This window comes from Panthera uncia (assembly GCF_023721935.1).
Source record: "Panthera uncia isolate 11264 chromosome A1 unlocalized genomic scaffold, Puncia_PCG_1.0 HiC_scaffold_17, whole genome shotgun sequence".
NCBI classification, from domain to species: domain Eukaryota; kingdom Metazoa; phylum Chordata; class Mammalia; order Carnivora; family Felidae; genus Panthera; species Panthera uncia.
In genome coordinates this window covers 102,161,743-102,184,004 of record NW_026057577.1, presented here as the reverse complement: position 1 = coordinate 102,184,004, position 22,262 = coordinate 102,161,743, and the positions used below count along the sequence as shown (strand labels likewise).

The following is a 22,262-nucleotide window of genomic DNA, read 5'->3' as shown; positions in this document are numbered from 1 at the left end:
TCTCCTTCTCTCTGCCCTCCCCTATTAATGCTCTCTCTCTCTCAAAATAAACAAAACTTAAAAAAAAATTTTTTTTAAAGGCAAGAAAGAAACTTAAATGCACATTACTAAGAGGAAGAATCCAATCTGAAAAGGCTAAATACTATATGATTCCAACTGTATGACATTCTGGAAAAGGCAAAACTATGGAGAGGGTTAAAAGATCAGTGGTTGCCAGGGGATGGGTGGAGGAGGGAGAGAACAGGCCAAGCACAGAGGATTTTCTAGGGCAATGAAACTACTCCGTATATTATAATGATGGATACACATCATTATACATTTGTCCAAACCCACAGAATGTACAACACCAAGGCTGAACTCTAATGTAAACCAAAGACTTTAAGTGACAGGGGCACCTGGGTGGCTCAGTCAGTTAAGCACCTCTTGATTTCAGCTCAGGTCATGATCTCATAGTTTGTGGGTTCAAGCCTGGCATCAGGCTCTTCACTAGCAGTGCGGAGCCTGCTTGAGATTCTCTCTGCCCCTCCCTCTCTCTCTCAAAAAGAAACATTAAAAACAAAAGACTTTAAGTGACACTTATGTGTCATGAGGTTCATAGACTGTAACAAATGTACCCCTCTGGTGGGGCATGTGGCTATGGGGGAGGCTGTGCATGTATGCGGGGGTAGCTGGTACATGGAACATCTCCGTACCTTCTGTTCAATATTGCTGTGAACCTCACACTGTTTTAAAAACATAGTCTTTAAAAAACAGAATGAATAGTGTAACGTACCACGGTGCATCAAATACACTCCTCTCCCCACATATTGTGTGGGGCACAGATAGTTAAGTCAGGCAGTTCTGGGGTGGAATCTCAGGTCCACCCCAGTTATTAACCTTGGGCATGTGAATTCAGAACCCCAGTGCCCTCATTTGGGCCCTCATCAGCCCAGCTGATTCCTTCTGTAACCCAATTAAGGGGGAAAAGGCCTTCATTACAAGGGCTTTGCTCTAAGGATCCACATTCCTCCCCAGGGACTTTTGAAAAATGGGGCACATTTGAAAAATGGGGGTCACACTGCCCTAACTGTAAAATATTTGGCACTTGACAGCAATCAGTAAGCATTAGTGGCCTTTCCCTCAAGCTGGGCAATCAAACTTCAGATAAACTGAGCTTATCTGCCTCTGTCAAAGGCTCTCTGGACTCTCAGAGGAACTGTTGGATGGAATGCTTTGGTGGGTGGAGGGAAGCTTTCTACCTGACGGTTTATAGCTGGGCCTGGGGGCCTCTGCAGAGAAGGAAACCTACCCATCCCCTTGTCCTCCACAGAACCCTGAAGTCAAATGGAATGAGGAGTCAGCCTCAGCTTCTGGTGCTGAGACGGGTGATTCCTTGGCAAATGAACAACAATGTGGGACGCCAGCATGCCTACCCTGTTTAGTTTGAGAGCCCAGCTGATTCCTTCTGTAACCCAATTAAGGGGGAAAAGGCCTTCATTACAAGGGCTTTGCTCTAAGGATCCACATTCCTCCCCAAGCACTTTTGACCTAAGTCAGCTTAAAGGCCACAGCAGCCCGGGTGCATGAAGCCACCCCTCCTGGTGAGGGGCCTGGATTCCAGAAACAAAAGAGCAGCCTGCGAGGGGCGGCCTGTAAAGCCCTCCCGGATTAGGCAGGCACTTGGCAGGCACTCAGCAGCCAGTGTGGGCGGAAAGGGGCAGGAAGGGCAGGAACGGGGACAGGCAGAGTGACCTTCCTCTCGGCAGGGCAGGGGCAACATCTCTGTGGCCAGCAGAAAGGCTGGGAGGAGGGCACAGAAAAGGAGGGGTAGCAGGACAGGCAGAGGCTTCCAGAAACTCTCCCTCACAAGCTGCTGGCCCTTTATCACCTGAGCCAGACAAGAGAGCATGAGTTCCTCAGCCATAACCAGAGATGAGCAGGCTGGGGCACAGGGACAAGCGGCCGTGACGGAGTTCAGGTGCAGGGAGTGCAATCCACCTTACCAAAAAACACTTCTGTTATCAAAGTTTATTTTGGTTTTTATTATTTATTATTATTATCTTTAATGTTTGTTTATTTTTGAGAGAGAGACAGAGCACGAGCAGGGGAGGGGCAAGAGTTAGAGACTAAGACACAGAACCTGAAGAAGGGTCCAAGCTCCAGGCTCCAGGCTTCAGGCTCCGAGCTGTCAGCACAGAGCCTGACGCAGGGCTGGAACCCACTGACCGCGAGATCTTGACCTGAGCCGAAGTCAGACGCCTAACTTCCTGAGCCACCCAGGCGCCCCTATTTTGGTTTTTAAAAGTAATAACAATGGAGGGGCACGTGGGTGGCTCAGTTGGTTAAGTGTCAGACTCTTGGTTTTGGCTCAGGTCATGATCTCACAGTTCAAGAGTTCAAGTCCCATGTCGGGCTCTGTACTGACAGTGCAGAGCCTGCTCTTGAGATTCTCTCTCTTCCTCCTTCTCTGCCCCTCCCCCACTCACACTCTTGCGCTCTCTCAAAATAAATAAGCTTTAAAAAAACAGTAACAATGGGGGCGCCTGGGTGGCTCGGTCGGTTAAGCGTCCGACTTCGGCTCAGGTCATGATCTCGCGGTCGTGAGTTCAAGCCCCGCGTCGGGCTCTGTGCTGACTGCTCAGAGCCTGGAGCCTGTTTCAGATTCTGTGTCTCCCTCTCTCTCTGCTCCTCCCCTGTTCATGCTCTGTCTCTCTCTGTCTCAAAAATAAATAAACGTTAAAAAAAAAAAATTAAAAAAAAAAAACTAACAATGGACAAGAAGAAACTATTAGATATACAACAAAATGTTAACAGCAGTATCTTGGAGGGCTGAGATCTTGTGTGATTTTTATTTTCATGCTTTCAACACTGTGGATTTTTTAAAAAAGAAACATTCAAAGTAAAAAAAAAAAAAAAAAAACCAAACTCACAGAGAACAGATTGGTGGTTGCCAGTGGCAAGGGGGAGGTGGGCGAAATGGGTGAATGGAGTGAAAAGGTACAAACTTATAACTGTAAAGTAAATAAGTCCTGGGGATATAATGTACAGCATGGTGAAGACAGTAATATCATATTCTGCATTTGAAAGTTGCTAAGAGATAAATCTTAAAAGTTCTCATCATGAGAAAAAAATGTAACTACATGAAGTGACAAATGCTAACTATACTTATTGTGGTGATCATTTCCCAAAATGTACAAAGATTGAATCCTTATGTTGTACACCTGAAACTAATATAATGTTATGCCCATAAAAAAAGAGTGCTTCAGGGATGAAAAGTACAGCATGGGAATACAGTCAATATACTGTAATAGCATTGTATGGTGACAGATGATAATAATACTTATCATGGTGAGCACAGCTTAATGTATAAAATTGTCAAATTACCATGCTGTACATCTGAAACTAGTAACATCGTATGTCAACTACACTTTAATAAAAATAAATTGAAAAGTAATATTCAAAAAAAGACTGAAATTTTAAAAACATTCAATGTATAGACATTTTATTACTTCAATACTGTGTTTCCAGTCTGAAAAGAAACAGAGGGAGGGACTAGATACCCACTGTATTAAGGCCCAGCTCAAAATGTATCCCCAAGGATTCCCTGGTAACTTCACGTCACGTCTTTGAGAAAGTCATCCCTTTAATAATAACATGCCCCATGTCAGCACTGTGCTAAATATCCCACTTCGTCCTCACAAGATGCAAGGCCCCACCCAGGTCCAACCCAGAAGTAGTGACCTTTTTTTCTTTTTCCGTTTTACTAATTATAAATGACATATTCACTGACAACTTTTCTAAAGTAGAAAAAAATAACAAATATCACTTATGATCTCTCATGAAAAGTCCTAGTAAGTTTTACATGGATTCCTTTTTTTAATGTTTATTTATTTATTTTTGAGAGAGAGTTCACATGCACACAAGCGGGGGATGGGATAAAGAGAGAGGAAGACAAAGAATCCCAAGCAGGCTCTGCCCTATTAGCTCAAAGCCTGATACGGGGCTTGAACTCACAAACTGTGAGATCATGACCTGAGCTGAAATCAAGAGTCAGATACTTAACTGACTGAGCCACGCCTTTACACAGATTCTTCAGATGTTTTCCTCTGTGCAAACTTCTACAAAATGGAGTCATAATCTACAAGTATGCCCAACTCCCCCTTCAAGACAGCATCAGAAACCATATTTTCAATGGCTGCCTAGCATTTTGTCATCATAAGGTTGTGTCATGATTCCACCAGATCCCCATTCTGGCATTTGGGCCATTTCTCATCCTTGTGGTCTCTGTTCTGGTCACTCACCAGACAGGCCTTCCCCGACTGCCCTCCCATAGCAGCCTGTGTGTTCCTACACTGAGCAGTGACTGTCCAATAAAGGGTTTATTAACCGGACTTCTCCTTCCACCCCGCAGAATGTGATCTCTGTGAGGGAGGGAGTCATTTTTCTCTCCAGGTCTGGGCTGTACCCCTGGTACCTGGCACACAGTAAGGGCTAAAAAATATCTGCTGAATGAATGAACGAATGTTTGAATAAATGAATGGAGTGTTCATGATGCACACAGGTGCCACCTCAGCCAACACCAGCTGCGGGAAAGCTTCTCCCTGCCTGTGGCCATCCCTGCCCCGCCCCAGTCTCCCTTAGCCAGCCCTGCATCCTTCCCTGGGGAAACCAATGCGGGGGACACTGCCCCCTGAGTGGGAAATTCCACCATGATGTGGGACAGTTCTGTGACCAGAGGCACCATTCTAGAGGAAAGGAAGGTGGTACATGTCCAGAAACGCTTGCGTCCTTTAGGAACCACTCTCCTTGCTGACCAAGAGCTCTGTCTGGGGGTTCCAAGGCAGAAAGAGGATTATTGAGAGGAACAGCTTTCCGAGAAAGGCTGAAGACAAGTGACTCACAACACCTACAAAGCCCAAACTGGAATACACAGAGTGGCGGCAGGGCTGTGTGGACAGGCTTCTGAAGATTCCATGCACGTGTCTGCTCCTCCAGTGCTCTCCCCTTTCTCACAGAGGCACTGACCTTGTCAGAGGTAGCAAACACTCTACACCTGGGCTGGTCTCAGATGTGCCTGGAAAACAGGTGAGGCCAGGCTGAATTGCAGTTCAACAGGCCCCAAGCCCACAGCCAGGACTGCTGGGCAGGGACCCTGGCTTGTCACTGCTGAAGGACAGATGGGGGAGAAAATTCAGCTTGTGCTCTTCACACACAGGCTATGCCGGCATTTTGAGGCTAACCTCAGAGGAGTTTGAAGGTCATGTGCACCGTAAAAGTTCAGCTGGTCACCCTTGTTTTCTCATATGAAGGGAGGAAGGGAGGTCTACATTTTGTAGACTTGGTGTCTTGTACTGTGTTGTTTTCTAACTGCCTTATGGTTTTACTTCTCATCATTCACCTATTCTTCCTTCAGATCTCAGCTTAAAAGTCACTTCTGAAAACAGTGCTTCCTGGTCATATGCCTTTCAGATATTCCCCAAGCACCTAGAACTTTTCCCCACCTATCCATCCATCCATCCATCCATCCATCCATCCATCCATCCACTTTGAGTGTCTTTCTTCACTCCTCAACGATAAACATCATGAGAAAAGGATGGGTTTGTCTTGTTCAGCTCTGTGACTCCAATACTTGACACAGAAGAAACACTCAATAATAAACAAAACGTCCAAACTTGGAGAATGGCACATACTTGAAATGAAAAGGGAAGTAAAAATGGTTTGCTCAGGATCTTAGAGGTTGAATAAAACTATCATAATGTGCAAATCAAAATACTCCCCAAGACCAGGAGGTGTAAGAACCTGGGGATGCTGAATTCTAGGGGAAAGAGAAAACTGTCCTTGCCTTGGGGTGCCTCAGTCTACCCAATAGCAGCAGGGGTTGAACACAGAGGAAAAAGGTGGTGTTTTATAAGGGACTGGGAACTTCAAGAATTCTAAATTACATACTCTACTCTCAGTCATTTCAAAGGCAATGTTTCCCAGTGTGTGTTCCATGACACCCCAGGCCCAATTTTTATACTCCCTGAAGAACAGGGATCTGTGGGCCATACTATATACTGCATACAACTTTGTTCCTTCCTTAAAAGGAATCAGATATTAGCTCACTGGAATCCCTGAAACATTTGTTCAGGAAAAAAAACTCACATAATTTTAGGAAACTCTAGGTTAAATCTGTTTATCCACAGATGACCATCACCACCATCCCTTTTTAGGGGGGTTGGGGGCAGAGGAACAACATCCCAGAGAGCTTGTTCCGGGAGATGGTGATTTAGGGTGCTGGCAGCTGGGCACTGGTGTGCTGGGGACATTAAATTCCAATGCATCTGCAAGGTGAGACTCCAGAGAAAATCCCTGGCTCAACTCCCAACAAGTTGATGATGCTAAGCCGAAAGGTTTACTGAAAAGCTCTCTGAGATGAAAAGCCACAGTTTTCACCTGTTGAATTGCCCTGGTAAGAATTTCCACACAGCCATGGTGTTCAGAGCCTAGGAGAGGCACAAGACGACAGAGATGCCAGCTCACCCTGGCAGCCAAGAGCCGGGTGCCCTGCCTTGTGGGGTCTACGGACGGGCTCCAAATTAAATCCCCTCAACTGCCCTGTCTCATATATATATATTACATATGTGTATATATGTGTACAATACACATATACACATTTATATATATATATATGTATATATATACACACATTTTAATATATTACATATGTATTCACAATTTTGGCAATTCCCAGTCCTCTCTAAACACAGACTTGGTTCCTCCCTGGAAACGACCTACTGCTATGTAGACTGAGGCACCTGTCTACTGTCACTGTCACACCAAGGCAAAGACAGAATTCAGCATCCCCAGGTTCTTATACCTCCTCTCTGGTCTGGTCTTCATGAGTATCTGGAATCACTCATTATGATGAACAGCTTTATACAACCTTCCATTTTATATACATGCATATATATATATATATATATATATATATATATATATATGGTTTTAAAACTCTGTGTATTTCCTTTGCCAGATACCATGTTCCATGCATTGTCCTCTCACCTCCAACAAGCCCACATGGTGGGGATTATCAGCATCCCAGTATTCAGGACAAGGACAGCTCAGAGAAGCTACATAACTTGCTTAAGGTCCCCCAGTTTGTAAGTGATGGATCTGAATCTGGGCTTTCTAATTCCATGCTCATAACACTGCTTTGCAGACTCTATGGGATAGTTTACGTTTGTGTTTTCCTTCCAAAATAATGTTATATTTAACAGGTTATAAAATATTTTATTACTGTAGGAATTTTAGAAAACACATATATGAATACAAAGAAAATTAAATTCACCAGCAATCCCACCACCAAGAGACAAGTGTGAGCATGTGCACGTGTTGGTAGACACGCCTCCAGTCTAGCTTCTCTGCATACACATGCCCCCACTTCTCCCTCACACTGTACTATGGCCCTACTGACAGCTGTAACTCAACCTGGGCTCTCCATCGCAGCACTCAGCCTGTTGAGCTGGGCATAGTCAGTGGCACCACCAGGACTGGCTGATGCCCAGAAAAATGAGGCACAGAAGTGCAATGGCCAAAGCCGCCCTGTGGGTTAGTGGCAAATACTGGACTTGGACATCAGAGGGACTGGCTGGGCCTGGGGTGTGGTGCTGCTTTGAGTGTGACAACCACTTTGTAAGTGGCCCAAGGTGCAGAGCAGGGGCAAGTTGCTCTCCCACACCAGCCGCTGAAGGAAAACCACACTGGTCTCCTTTGTGCTTCCCGCCATGCTCATCCTCAGTGCTGCCAACTGCTGCCTCCCTAGGGAGGCTGGGCCTCCAGGCACTGGGCCAGCTGGTTGGGAAACAGCTCGAGGGATGGTGTCTGCCTGAGAACAAAGAGTAGCAAGACATGAAGAAACATCATGTGTAACCAAGGTGACCAACAGGAAGCGGAGACTTACAAATTGAAAGGGAAAAAGAAAGGGGAGGTGGGTAAGTTGGCTCTTCAGAGGCCTCAGAAGTACACACCTCTGACCCCAGAGGCCCTGCACAGTTCAAGGATCACCCTCCTTCCCCTCTCTGCCCCAATTGCTTCATAAAGCCCAAGAAGGTATTTTCGGTAAAGAACCAACATCGCTGCGAGAACACTATTTCGACACCCTCGAGAGGGTGGCTTGCAGCACATAAAGCCAACAATGCCAGTGACATCCCCTCCTGCTGACCTCTGGCCTGTCTTCCAGCAGAGAGAAAGGTCATCTCCAGCCACCACATCTCTCACTGGCCCCCTGAACTCAGAAAAGGGCCAGCTCCGGACACGCCTCTTTGTTCCCAGGAGCCACAGCCACTGGCGTCCAGAGCATACTCTGTGACAGGTCTGGCTGCTGTAGCTACTGGCATCCAACTGCGGCCAAAGGCATGTGTGTCTGCCTCTCTATGGTCCTGCCCCAGAGACCTCCCAACACCCCCAAAGACAACACTCATGGTCTTTTTATAAACTGTCCCCCATATTCTTCATTTCGGCAACTTCCTGATTTGACCACATCCTTCACACCTTACCTTCTCAATGGGGGGGGGCCCCTCATTCTCCCACATGCTCTGTTATGTAGGGACAGGGGTCATGATGCACCCCCTTCCATGGTGGTTCTCTGTAACAGGTCCAACCCCTGGATCTCTCCCCCTTCCCTCCTGGGTCACCATTCCTAAGCTGTGGCTCCAACATCTCTTCACTCGACTCTTCCCGTTCCCAATTTCCAGATTCCTTCTGAGGGATTTTCCTGGGAACCTCGACCCTACCATGCAGCCTGAAACAGGTCAGTAAGGTAACCACTACCACAACCACTACCTCCATTCCCCTGCTGATATACAGTCCAGGGTTTCTACAACTATGGTCATTTGATCCCAGACATTGGAATCTTCTGAGAATTCCCTGAAAAATGGAGGCTTCCCCCTGTCCTGAGTTGGATAATGTCTCCCCAAAACCCCTACCTACCCAGAACCTCAGAATGTGACTTTTGGAAACAGGGCCTTCACAGATGAGACCAACTTACAATAAAGTTGTAATGGATTAGGGTGGGCCCTAAACCAATGACTGGTATCCTTATAAGAACAGAAAAGAGAGACATCCAGACATACAGGGGAAAGACTAGGCAAAAGCAGATACAGGAGGAAGACGAGGTCAAGATGGAGACAGAGAATGCATGAATGCAGCAATAAGCCAAGGAGCACTCCAAAAGTGTGAGAGAGTAAAGTTGTACTGTTTTAAGCCACCTAGTCTGAGGCAGCCCTAGCTGTCTGCTGCATTCCCCATTTCCTGACTTACTGTATCTGACTTCCTGGAGACACAGCTGGGCATCTATCTGTGCTTTACGTGCACGTCATCCGAGCCTGATGCTTCATTATATGCTCCATAAAGGTAAAGAATTTTGTTTTGTTCACCACTTATATTCCCAGCAGTTGGCAGTGTTTAGCATGTGGTCAGCTGCTAAAAATAGGTGTTGAATGCAAGAATGAACACGCACTGATGTTCAGGAACTACTAGTGCCGTGGTCAGTGGTCAGGACAATTAACTCGTCTTTTTTTTTTTTTTTTTTTTTTTTTTGAGAGAGAGAGAGAGAGAGCCAAAGCAGGGGACAGGGACAGAGGGAGAGAGAAACAGAATCTTAAGCAGGCCCCATGCTCAGCACTGAACCCAACGTGGAACTCAAACTTGAACCGTGAGATCACGACCTGAGCCAAAATCAAGAGCCACCCAGGGGTCCCTCCTTGTCTTTTCTTTCTTAAGCAACATTAATAATCAATGAGATAATATGAATCAAGGATTTAACACTATCTGGCTTATTGTAGGCACCCAATAAACATCAACTTGGTGGGTAGTGGGAGTCTTTAAAGAGGACACAGAAACTAGCATATGCTAGGAGTTTTCTAAGAATGATGTTCACTGTGACAAAGGCCCATCATGCTCAGCAATGGAAAAACGTAAGAAACTTGAAACCCTTCTCCCCTTTGTTAACTGGTCCTTTGACTCTATTTCCTCAAACTCTCAAATCTCTCCACTTCCTGCCCTGGTTCAGATGCGATTTCTCTGGACCACCACCAACACTGGAGACACAGGTCTCCAAGGCCAAGGCCATTTCCCAGTGATCCAGCACTCCCTCCTCATACCACTGTGCGTGCTCGCAGGATACATGTACACATCTGGGAGACCCACATCCCCAGAGCCAATGCTCCCGGCCCCTCTCCTGCCCCTCCCCACTCACTAGACCGCCCTTTGCAAGTCACTGTGTGACCATCACTCACTGCCCTGTGCCCTGAGAGATGAACTTCCTCCACGCCTCTCTCTGCCTAGCGAGCTTCTGCTTATCCTTTGAACACAGTCCAAACAGCACCTCCTCTTTGAAGCTTTTCACGTGTCTCTAAGCAACGGGATGTCACCATCTGTACAGTGGTTCACAGTGTGAGCTTTGGAGCCAGCTTGCCTGCCTTCAAATCCTGGCTCTGCCATCTTCGTAGCTGCATGGCTTTAGGTAAGTCATTTAACTCTCTAAATTCTCCTGAGTCTCACCTGTAAAATGAGGATAATTACAGTACCTTCTGGGGGGGCTGCCTGAGGACTTTGATAATGGAAGGAAATGTGTATCAAGCAAGCGTCCATTAATGTACATTAACGTGGACTATCATTACTGATGTTGAGGCCTCCAGGGTGTGGTTGAGTCCACAGCCTCTCCTGGCAGAGCCTCCCATAGGTCTACAGGTTATACGTGGGGCTCAGTAAATGCTGACTGAAGGGGCTGTCTGCCAGTAAGGCCATGGAGATGGTCCAAGGAAATAAGCCAGTATTCTGCCATCCCCACTCATGGTCTAGAAAGGTTGCCTGTGGCCCTGGGCTTCCTCCTTTCTCACCAGGATGCTGAAATCCCTTCCTCCCAAAGCAGGCTTCCAGGGAGGTTCCTGACAACTGGGAAGATATCCCTAGTGGTCTGACAACACTTCTCCCACAAACCACTTCATGGCCAGTCTCAAAAGTAACCATACAAAATAAGCCCTGAAGTATTAAGGGATAACGCCTGCAACTTGCTTCCAGAAAAAAAAAAAAAAAGTATTAAGATGGAAGAAGAGAATGATAAGGCAAATGTGTGAAATGTTCACAATTGTGAACCGTGTTGGCAACTCTCCTGTATGTTTGATATTATTTCAAAACAGAAAATGAACACAAAAGGAGAGACTAACGAGATCTATCAACTCAGAACCAACAGCCTTGTCCCACTAACCCCCGCCTTCTCACGTCCCTCGAGGGGAAGTTCGTGTTACCCCATCATTGACTTCAAGGCTGGCTGCAATTCTTTTGCCCGTCCTAAGTCACACTCTGCACAGCAGATCGCACGGTCTCAAAGCCCCAGCTCTCCCACTTAATAGGGAAGTCCTGGCTGAGCATTTAAGCTCTCAGAGGCCATTTCTCTACCAGCAGGGTGGAGTTACTGGGAGCCATGCTACCTGCCCCAAAAGCCTGTTTCAACAGCGAAATCCAGGAAGGCAGTGTGTGGGCTGTAGGACACAGACTCCAGATAAGGTGTCTGTGATGTGCAGCAGTCACTCTGCTCAGAGCTGAACAGACACGGCCCTGGCCTGCCCTCGCGGGCCTGCTGTCTAGGGGGGAGGCTGGTTCTAAATCAGATAATCCCATTAATAAGTGTAGAATTACAAATCATGCTGAGTGCTGAAGCAATAATGCGCGGTGGTCTGAGAATGTAACAAGGGTCCCAGGCCCGACCTTGTCTGGAGGGGAGTAAAGAAAGGCTTCTCTGAGGAAGCGATGTTTGAGCTGACAGCTAGCTAGACAAAAAGTAGGTTACAGCACACTAAAATCCCACAAGAGTAGGGAAGTATATAAACCAAATTGTTAACAGAGAACTCAAGTTAAATGACACCATTAGTAAGGAACAGGCCAAATCAAGGTAGGGGACATTTATCAGAACAAATGACCTGGTTTCTCCAAAAATCAAGGTCATGGGGAAAAATGCTTTTAAGGGAGGGGGGTGCAGGGAAGGGAGGCTATCAGACAATTAAAAACTTAAAGAGTAATTTAAAAAAAATTTTTAAGTTTATTTATTTATTTTGAGAGAGAGAGAGAGCAAGCAAGGGAGGGGCAGAGAGAGAGAGAGAGAGAGAGAGAGAGAGAGACAGAATATCCCAAGAAGACTCTGCACTGTTAGTACAGAGCCTGATATAGGACTCAAACCCATGAACCACGAGATCATGACCTGAACCAAAACCAGGAGCTGAATGCTCAACCAACTGAGCCACCCAGGCACCCCTTAAAGAGTAATTTTTAAGAAATGTAATACATGGACCTTATCAGGATGATGATTTGAATAAACCAACTATAAAAGCCATTTTTGAGACAAGTGGGGAAGCTTAATATGGACTGGGCAATAATAGATATTAATGAATTGTTAATTTTGTTAGGTGTGATAGTGGCATAGTTGTTACATTTAATTTTCAATGTTTATTTTTGAGAGAGAGAGAGAGAGAGAGAGAGAGCGCGCGCGCGAGAGAGAGGGCTCGAGTCAGGGAGGGGCAAAGAGAGAAGGAGACACAGAATCCAAAGCAGGTTCCAGGCTCTGAGCTGTCAGCACTGAGACTGATGCAGGGCTTGAACCCACAACCCGTGAGATCATGACCTCAGCCAAAGTTGGACACTTAACCGACTGAGCCACCAAGGCATCCCCAAAGTTGTTACTTTAAAAAAAAAAAAGCCTGTTAGCAGATATTTATATGTAAAATCACATGTTGTCTGGGGAACAGATGAAACAGGTACTAAGCTAAGTGGAAAGTACATGGGGATTCATTTTACTATTCTCCCTACTTTTGTGTATCTTTAAAAATTTCTATCATAAAAGTTAAGAAAAAAACAGAGGTACACTCCAAAGAATTAGACATGCTCTGAGCTGTCTGGGATTTTTGCAATGATCAGAAAAATCAACTGTCATCAAGCACAAAGCTGTCTTCCACAATGTCACATCTAATGACTCCACAAATTTTAGTGTGTTAGACCAACCACAGTGAAACCAATTCCCTTCTGATGGGCATTTAGGTTCTTTCCAACTTTTCCATACAGCAATTGAATCTAGTTCCTGACGCTTCTCTTCTAATGACCATCCCTTCCCATTCTTGTTCCCTCAACCCACCCACCCACCCAAGTCACTGGATGATCATTTCTGGAATAAGTAGCTCGTGGTACCAGTGTGGATGTCTCTATCATAAAGGATGTCCAGGCTCTGGCACTACCTACTCCAGTGACCTCTAAGGGAGCCAATGCCTCTGGACAATTCAAATTTGGCCTCAGAAGGAGTCAGTTCTCAAGTAAGTGCCACTTGGAGGTAGGAGGCAGCACACACTGAGGGGGCTAAGAGGGAGCACTAGGAGTTTTCTGGCCAGGGCGGAAGGCACTTCAACAACCCTTACCCAGCCCAAGATGGGTCCCAGGCTGGTTCCCTGCTGCAGATGGGGCCCCTCAGGTCTGGGAAGGTATCAGAGTTCCCTCCTTATTCTCCTCCAGTGCTTTTCCCACTCTGGGTTCCCATTCCTTTCAAACACAGCCAGGAGACACCATTTTGACCTAACCAAATGGCATTGATTTTTTTCAAAACAGTAATACCTAGGTTTAGCAAAGCTGCTGGGAAGCAGGCACTCTCCCACACCACTGGTGGAAGTGCAAACAGGTGCAACCTTTCAGGAATTAACCGGTGATATGCAAAGTTCTCAAAATTATACCCTGTGACCAACAATTTCATTTTAGGAATTTATTCCCATGACCATACTCACAGACAGACTTGGATCAGTACCGCAGTGCTATTTATTTATTTATTTATTTATTTATTTATTTATTTATTAAAAAAATTTTTTTAAACATTCATTTATTTTTGAGAGAGAGAGACAGACACACAGAGCATGAGCAGGGGAGTGGCAGAGAGAGAGGAAGACACAGAATCCAAAGCAGGCTCCAGGCAGCACAGAGCCCGACGTGGGGCTCAAACTCACAAACCATGAGATCATGACCTGAGCCAAAGTCGGATACTTAACCAACTGAGCCACCCAGGCAACCCCACAGCGCTATTGAAAATCAAATGGTACATGAGAGGGGCTCCTGGGAAGCTCAGTCAGTTGAGCGTCTGACTTCTGCTCAGGTCATGATGTCACAGTTTGTGAGTTCAAGCCCTGTGTCCAGCTCTGTGCCGACAGCTCAGAGCCAGGAGTCTGCTTCAGATGCTGTGTCTCCCTCTATCTCTCTGCCCCTCCCCCGCTCGCGCTTTCTCTCTCTCAAAAATAAATAAATATGAAAAAATTTTTAAAAAATCAAATGGTACACGAGAAATGCCTCAAAGGACAAGGGAGAAATGGATGAAAGAGCTGTGTTGTATAAATAAACAAATGGAATATTACTTAGCAAGAAAAAGGAATAAACTCCTAATAGCTATAACATGGATGCATCTCAAACATATTACGCTACGGAGAAAAAGGCAGACAGAAAAGAGTACGTATGTATAACTCTATGTATATCAAACTCTAGGAAAGACAAATACAATCCAGAGAGACAAACAGTAGATGGCTTGCCTAGGGCTGGGAGCAGGATGGAGTGAGTGACTGAGAAGGGGCACAGAGGAGCTTTCTAGGTCAATGGCAATGTTGTACATCTTTTCTTCTTAAGATTTCTGTTTTTAAGTTTATTGGGGCAACTGGGTGGCTTGGTCGGTTAAGTGACTCTTGATTTTGGCTCAGGTCATGATCTCATGGTTCGTGGGTTCAAGCCCCACATCAGGCTCTGTGTTGCTGGTATGGAGTCTGCTTAGGATTCTCTCTCTCTCCTCTCTCTCTGGCCCTCCCCTGCTTGTGCATGTGCTCGCTCGCTCTCTCTCCCTCTCAAAATAAGTAAATAAACGTAAAAAAAAAAAATTTTTTTTTTTTTACGTTTATTTGTTTATTTAAGCATTCTCTCTATATCCAATGGGGGGGGGGGCTCGAACTGATGACCCAGAGGTCAAGAGCCACGTGCTCCACCAACTGAGCCAGCTAGGTGCTCTGGCAATGTTCTGTATCTTAGTTACATGAATGCACACATTTATCAAAACTCACTATACACTGTAAACTGCACACTTAAGATCTGTACATTGTACCATAGGTATAGCTATCTGGGTGGCTCAGTCAGTTGAGTGTCCAGCTTCGGGTCAGGTCATGGTCTTACGGTCTGTGAGTTCGAGCCTCGCATGGGGCTCTGTGCTGACAGCTCAGAGCCTGGAGCCTGCTCCCGATTCTGTGTCTCCTCTCTCTGCCCCTTCCCAGCTTGCACGCTCTCTCTCAAAAATAAATAAACATTAAAAAATTTTAAAAAAAGATCTGTACATTGTACTCTAGATTATAACTCAGTTTTAGGAAATTAATAAGCATTCCACCTAAATATCCAACAAGAAGATGAGCCAATCAAATCCTGGTGTATCCACACAGGAAAACGTGATGCATGATACTGTAGAAAAGTAGTTAATGATGTAGAAAGCTATTTGGTATATACAGTGAAGGAAAAAATTAAGTTATAGAACCATAATATATATTTAGATAGAAAATGACCAAAAAGAAATAGTCCGTCCATTCATTCAAAAAAAAAACGTATTGAGTATCTACTATATACCTTCATAATTACCATGAACAGAAAAGCCAAAAAAAAAAAAATCCCTTCTGGTCACAGAGCTTCTGTTCATTGGTTTCACAGAAAATATTTAAATTATTAAAATATACACATTAAAAAATCAAATGGTACAGCACAGTATAAAGTACACTACTTGTGTTCGAACACACAAACATATACCATATTTGTGTTTGTTTACACATGGAACAACTTTGGAAGGATGCACAAGAAGCTGGAATTGGTGGCACCTTTGAGAGAAAAACTCACAGAATGAGACAGGGTGAAGAAAGCCTATTTACTACCTACCCTTTCATATAGTTGGATTTTTTTTTACCATGTTCTCATATTACCTATTCTAAATAAGCACAATTGCCTGTTTCTAATTTTTTTTTTTTTTTTTTTTTTTTGCTGGTGTCCAATAGCCAGGATTTCGGTGAAGAATGATACAGAAATGCATGAAATGAACAGAGTGTTTTGAGGCAAGGTATTTTCCATTTTTACTAAAAAAAAAAAAGCAAAAACAAAATAAAACTGTATCATGATAACATGCACACAAAGGAACAGAAGAACCTAAACCAAAATATCAACAGAAATGACTTCCAAATGGTGAGACTAACTTTCTTTGCTTGTATTTATTTTTGCAGTTTCCTAAGCAAACAAGCAAAACAAAAACGAAAACAAAAAATCAAAAACAACCCACCCCAGTCTGTGTGTGTGTTTAATAACATTTAAAAAAACAAAAAGAGAGAAAACAGCAGACCCAGTGTCACCTCTTTCTGCCAGGTGCTCAGATACTCCAGACAATCGTTGGCTGTACTCCCTTTACCCAAGGGGCAGTATGGTTTAGAAAGACAAAGAAGAAGTCAAGGGCAAGGGCACAGGGCCAGCTCAAGGCCTTAAATGTCCTCTCCTTACTTAGCATACGCTTCCCCAGCCAACCAGGGTGCCTGCCAACCCCCTTCTCCACCTCAAAATCAAGGCCCCAAAGGCCCATACCCATGTATTTTCTCCTGGGACACCTGGGAGGCAGGTGGGGCAGGGATCACACTATCTTGAGGTGCAGATGAAAGGAAGCCTGCAAGATAACTTGCATCTTCCACAGATAAGGTACACAGAGACCAAGTCTCAGGTGAGCACTGTGGGCACACTGAGCACTTCTGTTGTCTAAGACCAGAGGGGCTCGTGAGAAAACACCCAGTTCTGATTCACCTTTGTCCCCAAGCTTCCTATAGAACACAAGTAGGGATACTGGAGTCTGGGTGTCTTAAAGCTGGATGCCACCATGAATGACATCTCATCCAGCCCCCCAACCTCATTTCTCACTCCATCTTCTGTCTTCTGCATACAACCCCAGGGGTAGCCCAGATCACCCTTACAAGTGGGACTGTAGGAAACCCCTCCTTATACTAAAAGCCTCACCCTTCCCTCCAGAAAGGGGCCCTGAGGGCCAGCTGCTTAGGGTCTCCCTTGAAGACCACAACCATAAGGCAGCCTTGTCAGTAGGCAAGGGCTTCTCAAAACCAGCCATTTGGGGTCTGAGAGGCTTGAATGACACATTTCTGGAACTGAGCTGGGCAGACACGTTCTGTCACCAGTGTCTAGAACATTTTCTTATTGATAGATCTGGTTTTATCTCATGATTTGGGAAGAACTGTCCCTTGAGTGTGCAGAAACCCAAAAGGAGGGCAAGAGAATAGAAAAGCCAATTATGGGGTGACCTACTCAAATTGTGGAGCATGGGCTTGGGTCAACACTTTTTATAAAGAGTCAAATGTTCAACCGTGCAGTGGAGAAATTTGAGGAATTTAGGGAGAAGAGCGAGAAGGAAAAATATGGATGTTGGAAGTGCAAAATAAAAGGATGTGAAAGCTTTAGAAGCCATTAGAAAACAATGTGGCTTTAATCCAGGGGTGGCAGACCGAGCTGGGGTGAGATTCTGTCGTGTCCAGCTGTCAGAGTTCAGGCAAGAGAAGACGGCCCGGAGGGGTCCCTACTCTGCCCTGGCAGGTCAGAACACCATCATGTCCACCCCAGGGAGAGGCAACAGCAAAGGCCAAATCACTTCAAGGTGAGAAGCACCATATACAAGTGAGGTGCCAGAGCCAAATAAGGAAGGCCCTGGCCTGGCAATCAGCCCTTCCAATGCCCAAAGCAAGGCCAGAGCCCATGGCTGCTGGCTTCTCAGGGTGGCTTAAAGAAAATCCAACTTACAGAGTCATTGTAACACCGACTAAAGCCAAAGCCTACAATGCCACGGATGGAAGAGCCTTGACTCCCCTGCCTTGCATTTCCAATCTTTGTTAAAATGGACGTTTTTGCAAATGAATCTACGGTCAAGCTCTGATACAATGATCTATTCGCTCTCAACAGAGTTACTCATACCCTCTGAGTCTTGTAGTTTCCCATCTGTAAAACAGGGTCAATCCCAGCACTAGGGCAGATATGAGAAGTGAGATAATACATGGAGGACATGCTTGGCACACTGCCGGCATCAGGAAGTGCTCAATAAACAGTAGCCGCTAACATTATCATCGCTAAATGTCACTTTTGTTTGTGGTGTTTAGGAAGATCTTTGTATAAATTCAATCACAAATCAGTAAAAATGTCCTTGATCAGTCTACCGGTTCACGAAATGTGGTCTCACACAGCTCAAGTTCTCTAAGTGTGGAAGGAAGCAAGCTTCAGGAAGCAGCTGATTGCTCTGCAGATCTGGAGCAGGGCAAGGAGACCCCCAAGGTGCCACATGACCCCAATCCTAGGAGGAGGTGAACAGGATGAAGGAGGGAACCTCTAGCATGCAGGCTCCCAGGAGCCCCGGAAGATAAAGCTACCAGGTCAAAACAAGTAGGGCTTGTCGACATGGTTTTGAGAGGGTGGGATCTTAAATTTTAAACTTATTTTAAAGCTAATTTTAAACTTAAGGTGGATTCACCTTTTGGGGGGAAAGGGGAAGGAGGCTCTCAGCTTTAATCTGAATATTCATGAGGACATATACCTGGTCACCAGAAAACATCACCAACAGTCTCACTGTCCCCACTGGCGACAGTGATCATCTGTGATCATGTTCTCCTTCCCTCATGTTCAATGAAGAAGTTCAAGGGCACAGGTGTTACAAGTAAGAAACCTGATTCCCCTGTACTGGCTGGCAGCCCTTCACCCCAACAGAAAGTAGCTGGAGAAAGGGGTTCCAGGTTTGCTCTAGAAGAAGCAATGGGGCAGGAAAGATGATGAAGGGAGCAATTTAAGTCTGAGCATGGGATAAAGGTGGCCTGAGAGGGAGACACTTCTCTAGAGCGATCTGGATGGAAGGAGGGTTCCATGGCTGCTTAGATTTTGCCGAGGGCACCTAGCTTCTGGGTCCCAGGTACGTGACTTTTGGCCAACTGAGGCCTCTCCCAGCCTCAACCCCATCACCATCCAATGGCCCAAAGGGATAATGATCCTTGTCTTAATCAGGACTACCTGTCACACTTGTGAAGCGTTCACAAGGTGGTCACAAACCCCAAGCCTTACTCTGCATACACGCTATGTGAAAGGGACTATCAGTTTCACATTCAGCTTCCACTCAGCAATCGGTAAGTGTGAGGGCACAATTCCTGTCATGTGCCTACCACAGTTCTTAGGTCCTCTCATCACTCCTAACATTCCTATCAAATTCACCCCCCAGGCTACAGAAAAGGAAACTAAAGAAGATTCATTCTTTTCACCACTCCACTCAGATCAGGGAGGCTCCATTCTAGACACGGACACCTGGCACTGAACAAGACAGGCACAGGACTATTCTTGCAGAGCGTACATTCTAGTGTAGGGGAAAAGGTAATAAACAGGCAATAATTCCAGATGCTGGTAAATACTATAAAGGAAACAAAATAGGATGCTTTGATAGACACAGAGGAATAGTATTAGAGAAAGGCAGACTTCAAATAGAGGGAACAGCCAGTGCAAAGGCCCTGAGACACAAAATGAGCTTGACTTATTAAAGGAAGAGAAAGGAGGCCAATGTGGGGAGGCCAATGTAGGAGACAAGAGATGAGAGCAGGTGGGGCCCAACTATTTCAGATATTACAGGTACAGGTAAGAACTGGGAATTTTACTGAGAGCAATGGGATGACAGCGGAGGTCTTTAAGCAGGGAACTGACACGATCTAAGTTCTGGTGGTGGTGGGAAGAATGGACGGTGGAAGCCAGGTTCAAAGAAGTTTAGAGAGGTCATACAAGCAGCTCGGGGTTTCACCGCCATAACTAGTGTGCATCTGACACCACAGTTCCTTTCCACAGTGTCACATTTTACACACTATAGTGTAATGCTATTCTGGAATGGCACATCTGACAAAGTGGGGCTTCCACTAGCTGGGTGATCAAGCCTTGCTTCCTGCATCAGTCAACTGAGCATAACCACGCCCGGGTCGATGATGACAGTTCAACGGCACACACACAAACACGCTTTGTGTTTATCTGGAAACATTTGACAAACAACAGTGTGTACTGTGTGCCAGACACTCACAAAATTGTTCTACAGTGTTAGAAATGTAGTACTAGAATAGATGTTGACTAAAAAATTACTCTGGGAAAAATGAAAGGCCAGCCCTCATTCCTTAAGAAAGAAATTCCTTAAGAAAGGTGAGGCTGGTATGGCTGCTGGGTTCCCCTTAGCTCTCGCTTTTCTCTGCAAACTCTCCATAAAACCAAATTGTCTCAAGAAGCATCTGGGGCGTCTGGGTGGCTCAGTCGATTAAGCATCCAACTCTTGGTTTCGGCTCAGGTCATGATCTTAAGGTTTGTAAGTTTGAGCACCGCTTCAGGCTGTCATCCACTGTCAGTACAGAGCCCGCTTTGGATCCTCTGTCCCCCTCTCTCTCTGCCCCTCCCCTGCTCACATACACGCTCTCTCAAAAAATAAACATTAAAAAAAAAAAAGCATCTGCTTCTTTGAACAGAGAGTGGAAATAAAGGAGGAAAATAGTTAATATGGGGGGGGGCATTTACATTATAAACCAAAGTAACCTGGGATTGCCCTGATAAGACCAGCTTCAAGGTCACAGAGGACCCTAGGCATCAATCCCTGAGTTTTCCATTTCTATCCTGTAAAGCCTCGACAAAGCTCTTCTCCCTCTGAGGCAGGCAGCCCAACAGGAAACTAAGAGCGATATGGCTTGGGTGAGGCACAATTAACGGGGGACCGCCTGCCCCTGCTCCTCTGAGTGGCTGGAGGGGTGTTCAGAACACTCATATAAAAGACTGGGGATTCTCAGGTGACTGAGCTGGTTGAGTTTATACTGCTTTCAGAAATCCTTCCTGCTAGAAAGGGACAAATTATACCAGTCATTGCTCCCAAGCTATGAGGAGAACTGATAACCACTCAAGCCTATGATCAACAAGGAAACCCAATTTCCATGGCAGTTCTTACTAGTTCATTTAGCCACTACCTCCAGAAAAGGACCAGGACTATACTGCCTGGCCTACCAACCCACTATCTCTGCCTTCTAACACTTTAAGACCTAGATTTCTTCTCCAGATGCTCAGAATGTGTGGCACCTTGGCCATTCTGCTCCAGGGAGAAGACCAAAAAAGCTACAGCCTGGGTAACCAACACAAGACAGAGATAGACTAACAGGTACAGGCAAAAGAAAAAAATATTAATTTGGCTGGAAGACAGCCAGTCCCTAATGAGGGGGCAAAAAAACAACAACCCTGAATATCTGGTGACTTTGTAAGGAGAACTCCACAGACACTGGATGCAAATGCACTACCTGTGTAGGGACCCAGGTACCCCACTAGGAAGACCTCTCCTTCCCTATATTGGGTTGAATTGTATCCACCCCCTTCCCACCAAATTCATGTCCACCTAGGAAATAGGGTCTTTTCAGATGTAATCAGTTAAATTAAAATACTGTATTAAAGGAGACCTTATTCCAATGACTGGTGTCCTTATAAGGAGAAAAAACAAACATAGAACGCTGTGTGACAACCAGCTCAGAGTTTGGAACGAGGCATCTACAAGCCAAGAAAGGCCAAGGATCAGAAAGACTCTGCCAACACTTTGATTTTGGACTTGTAGCCTCCAGAATTGTGAGAGAACACATTCCTATTGTTTTTTTTGTTTTTTTTTGTTTTTTTTTTTAACATTTATTCATTTTTGAGAGTGAGAGAGACAGAGCATGAGCGGGGGAGGGTCAGAGAGAGAGGGAGACACAGAATCTGAAACAGGCTCCAGGCTCTGAGCTGTCAGCACGAGCCTGATGCGGGGCTTGAACTCACAGACGTCGAGATCATGACCTGAGCCGAAGTCGGACGCTCAACCGACTGAGCCACCCAGGCGCCCCGCATTCCTATTGTTTTAAGTCCTCTCCTCAAGGCAACCCTAGAGAACCAATATACTCCTCTATTTCACACCTGTTTCCCAAACCACCCTTCTCAGTCTCAGCCCAAATGCAGAAGGCAAGACACACAGGCCCTTGCCTCAGTGGCCATCAGCACTTCCTTTGAGGTGAGGGGAGGGCAGGGATCCCATTTCAGCTGCCCCCAGAGGCAAACTGGCAGGGGAGTGTTTGTTTTCTCCTCACAGCCTCCCAGTTTTGTCGCCTCTCATTTAGACTGGTTTTTCTTAAAGTTTACTCAGTTCCATC

General features: G+C 45.5%; 1 protein-coding gene and 1 long non-coding RNA gene across 10 annotated transcripts in view; one reads left to right on the top strand and one right to left on the bottom strand.

Moving 5' to 3' along the window:
* The window catches only part of CCNJL (cyclin J like), a 112,118-nt gene that overhangs the window by 88,338 nt on the left and 1,518 nt on the right, over nucleotides 1-22,262 (bottom strand). The window lies entirely within an intron of this gene.
* LOC125934476 (uncharacterized) lies at nucleotides 10,109-20,615 on the top strand. Its single transcript, XR_007461423.1, has 2 exons — nucleotides 10,109-10,483; nucleotides 16,059-20,615. It is a non-coding gene; the product is annotated as an uncharacterized LOC125934476 (long non-coding RNA).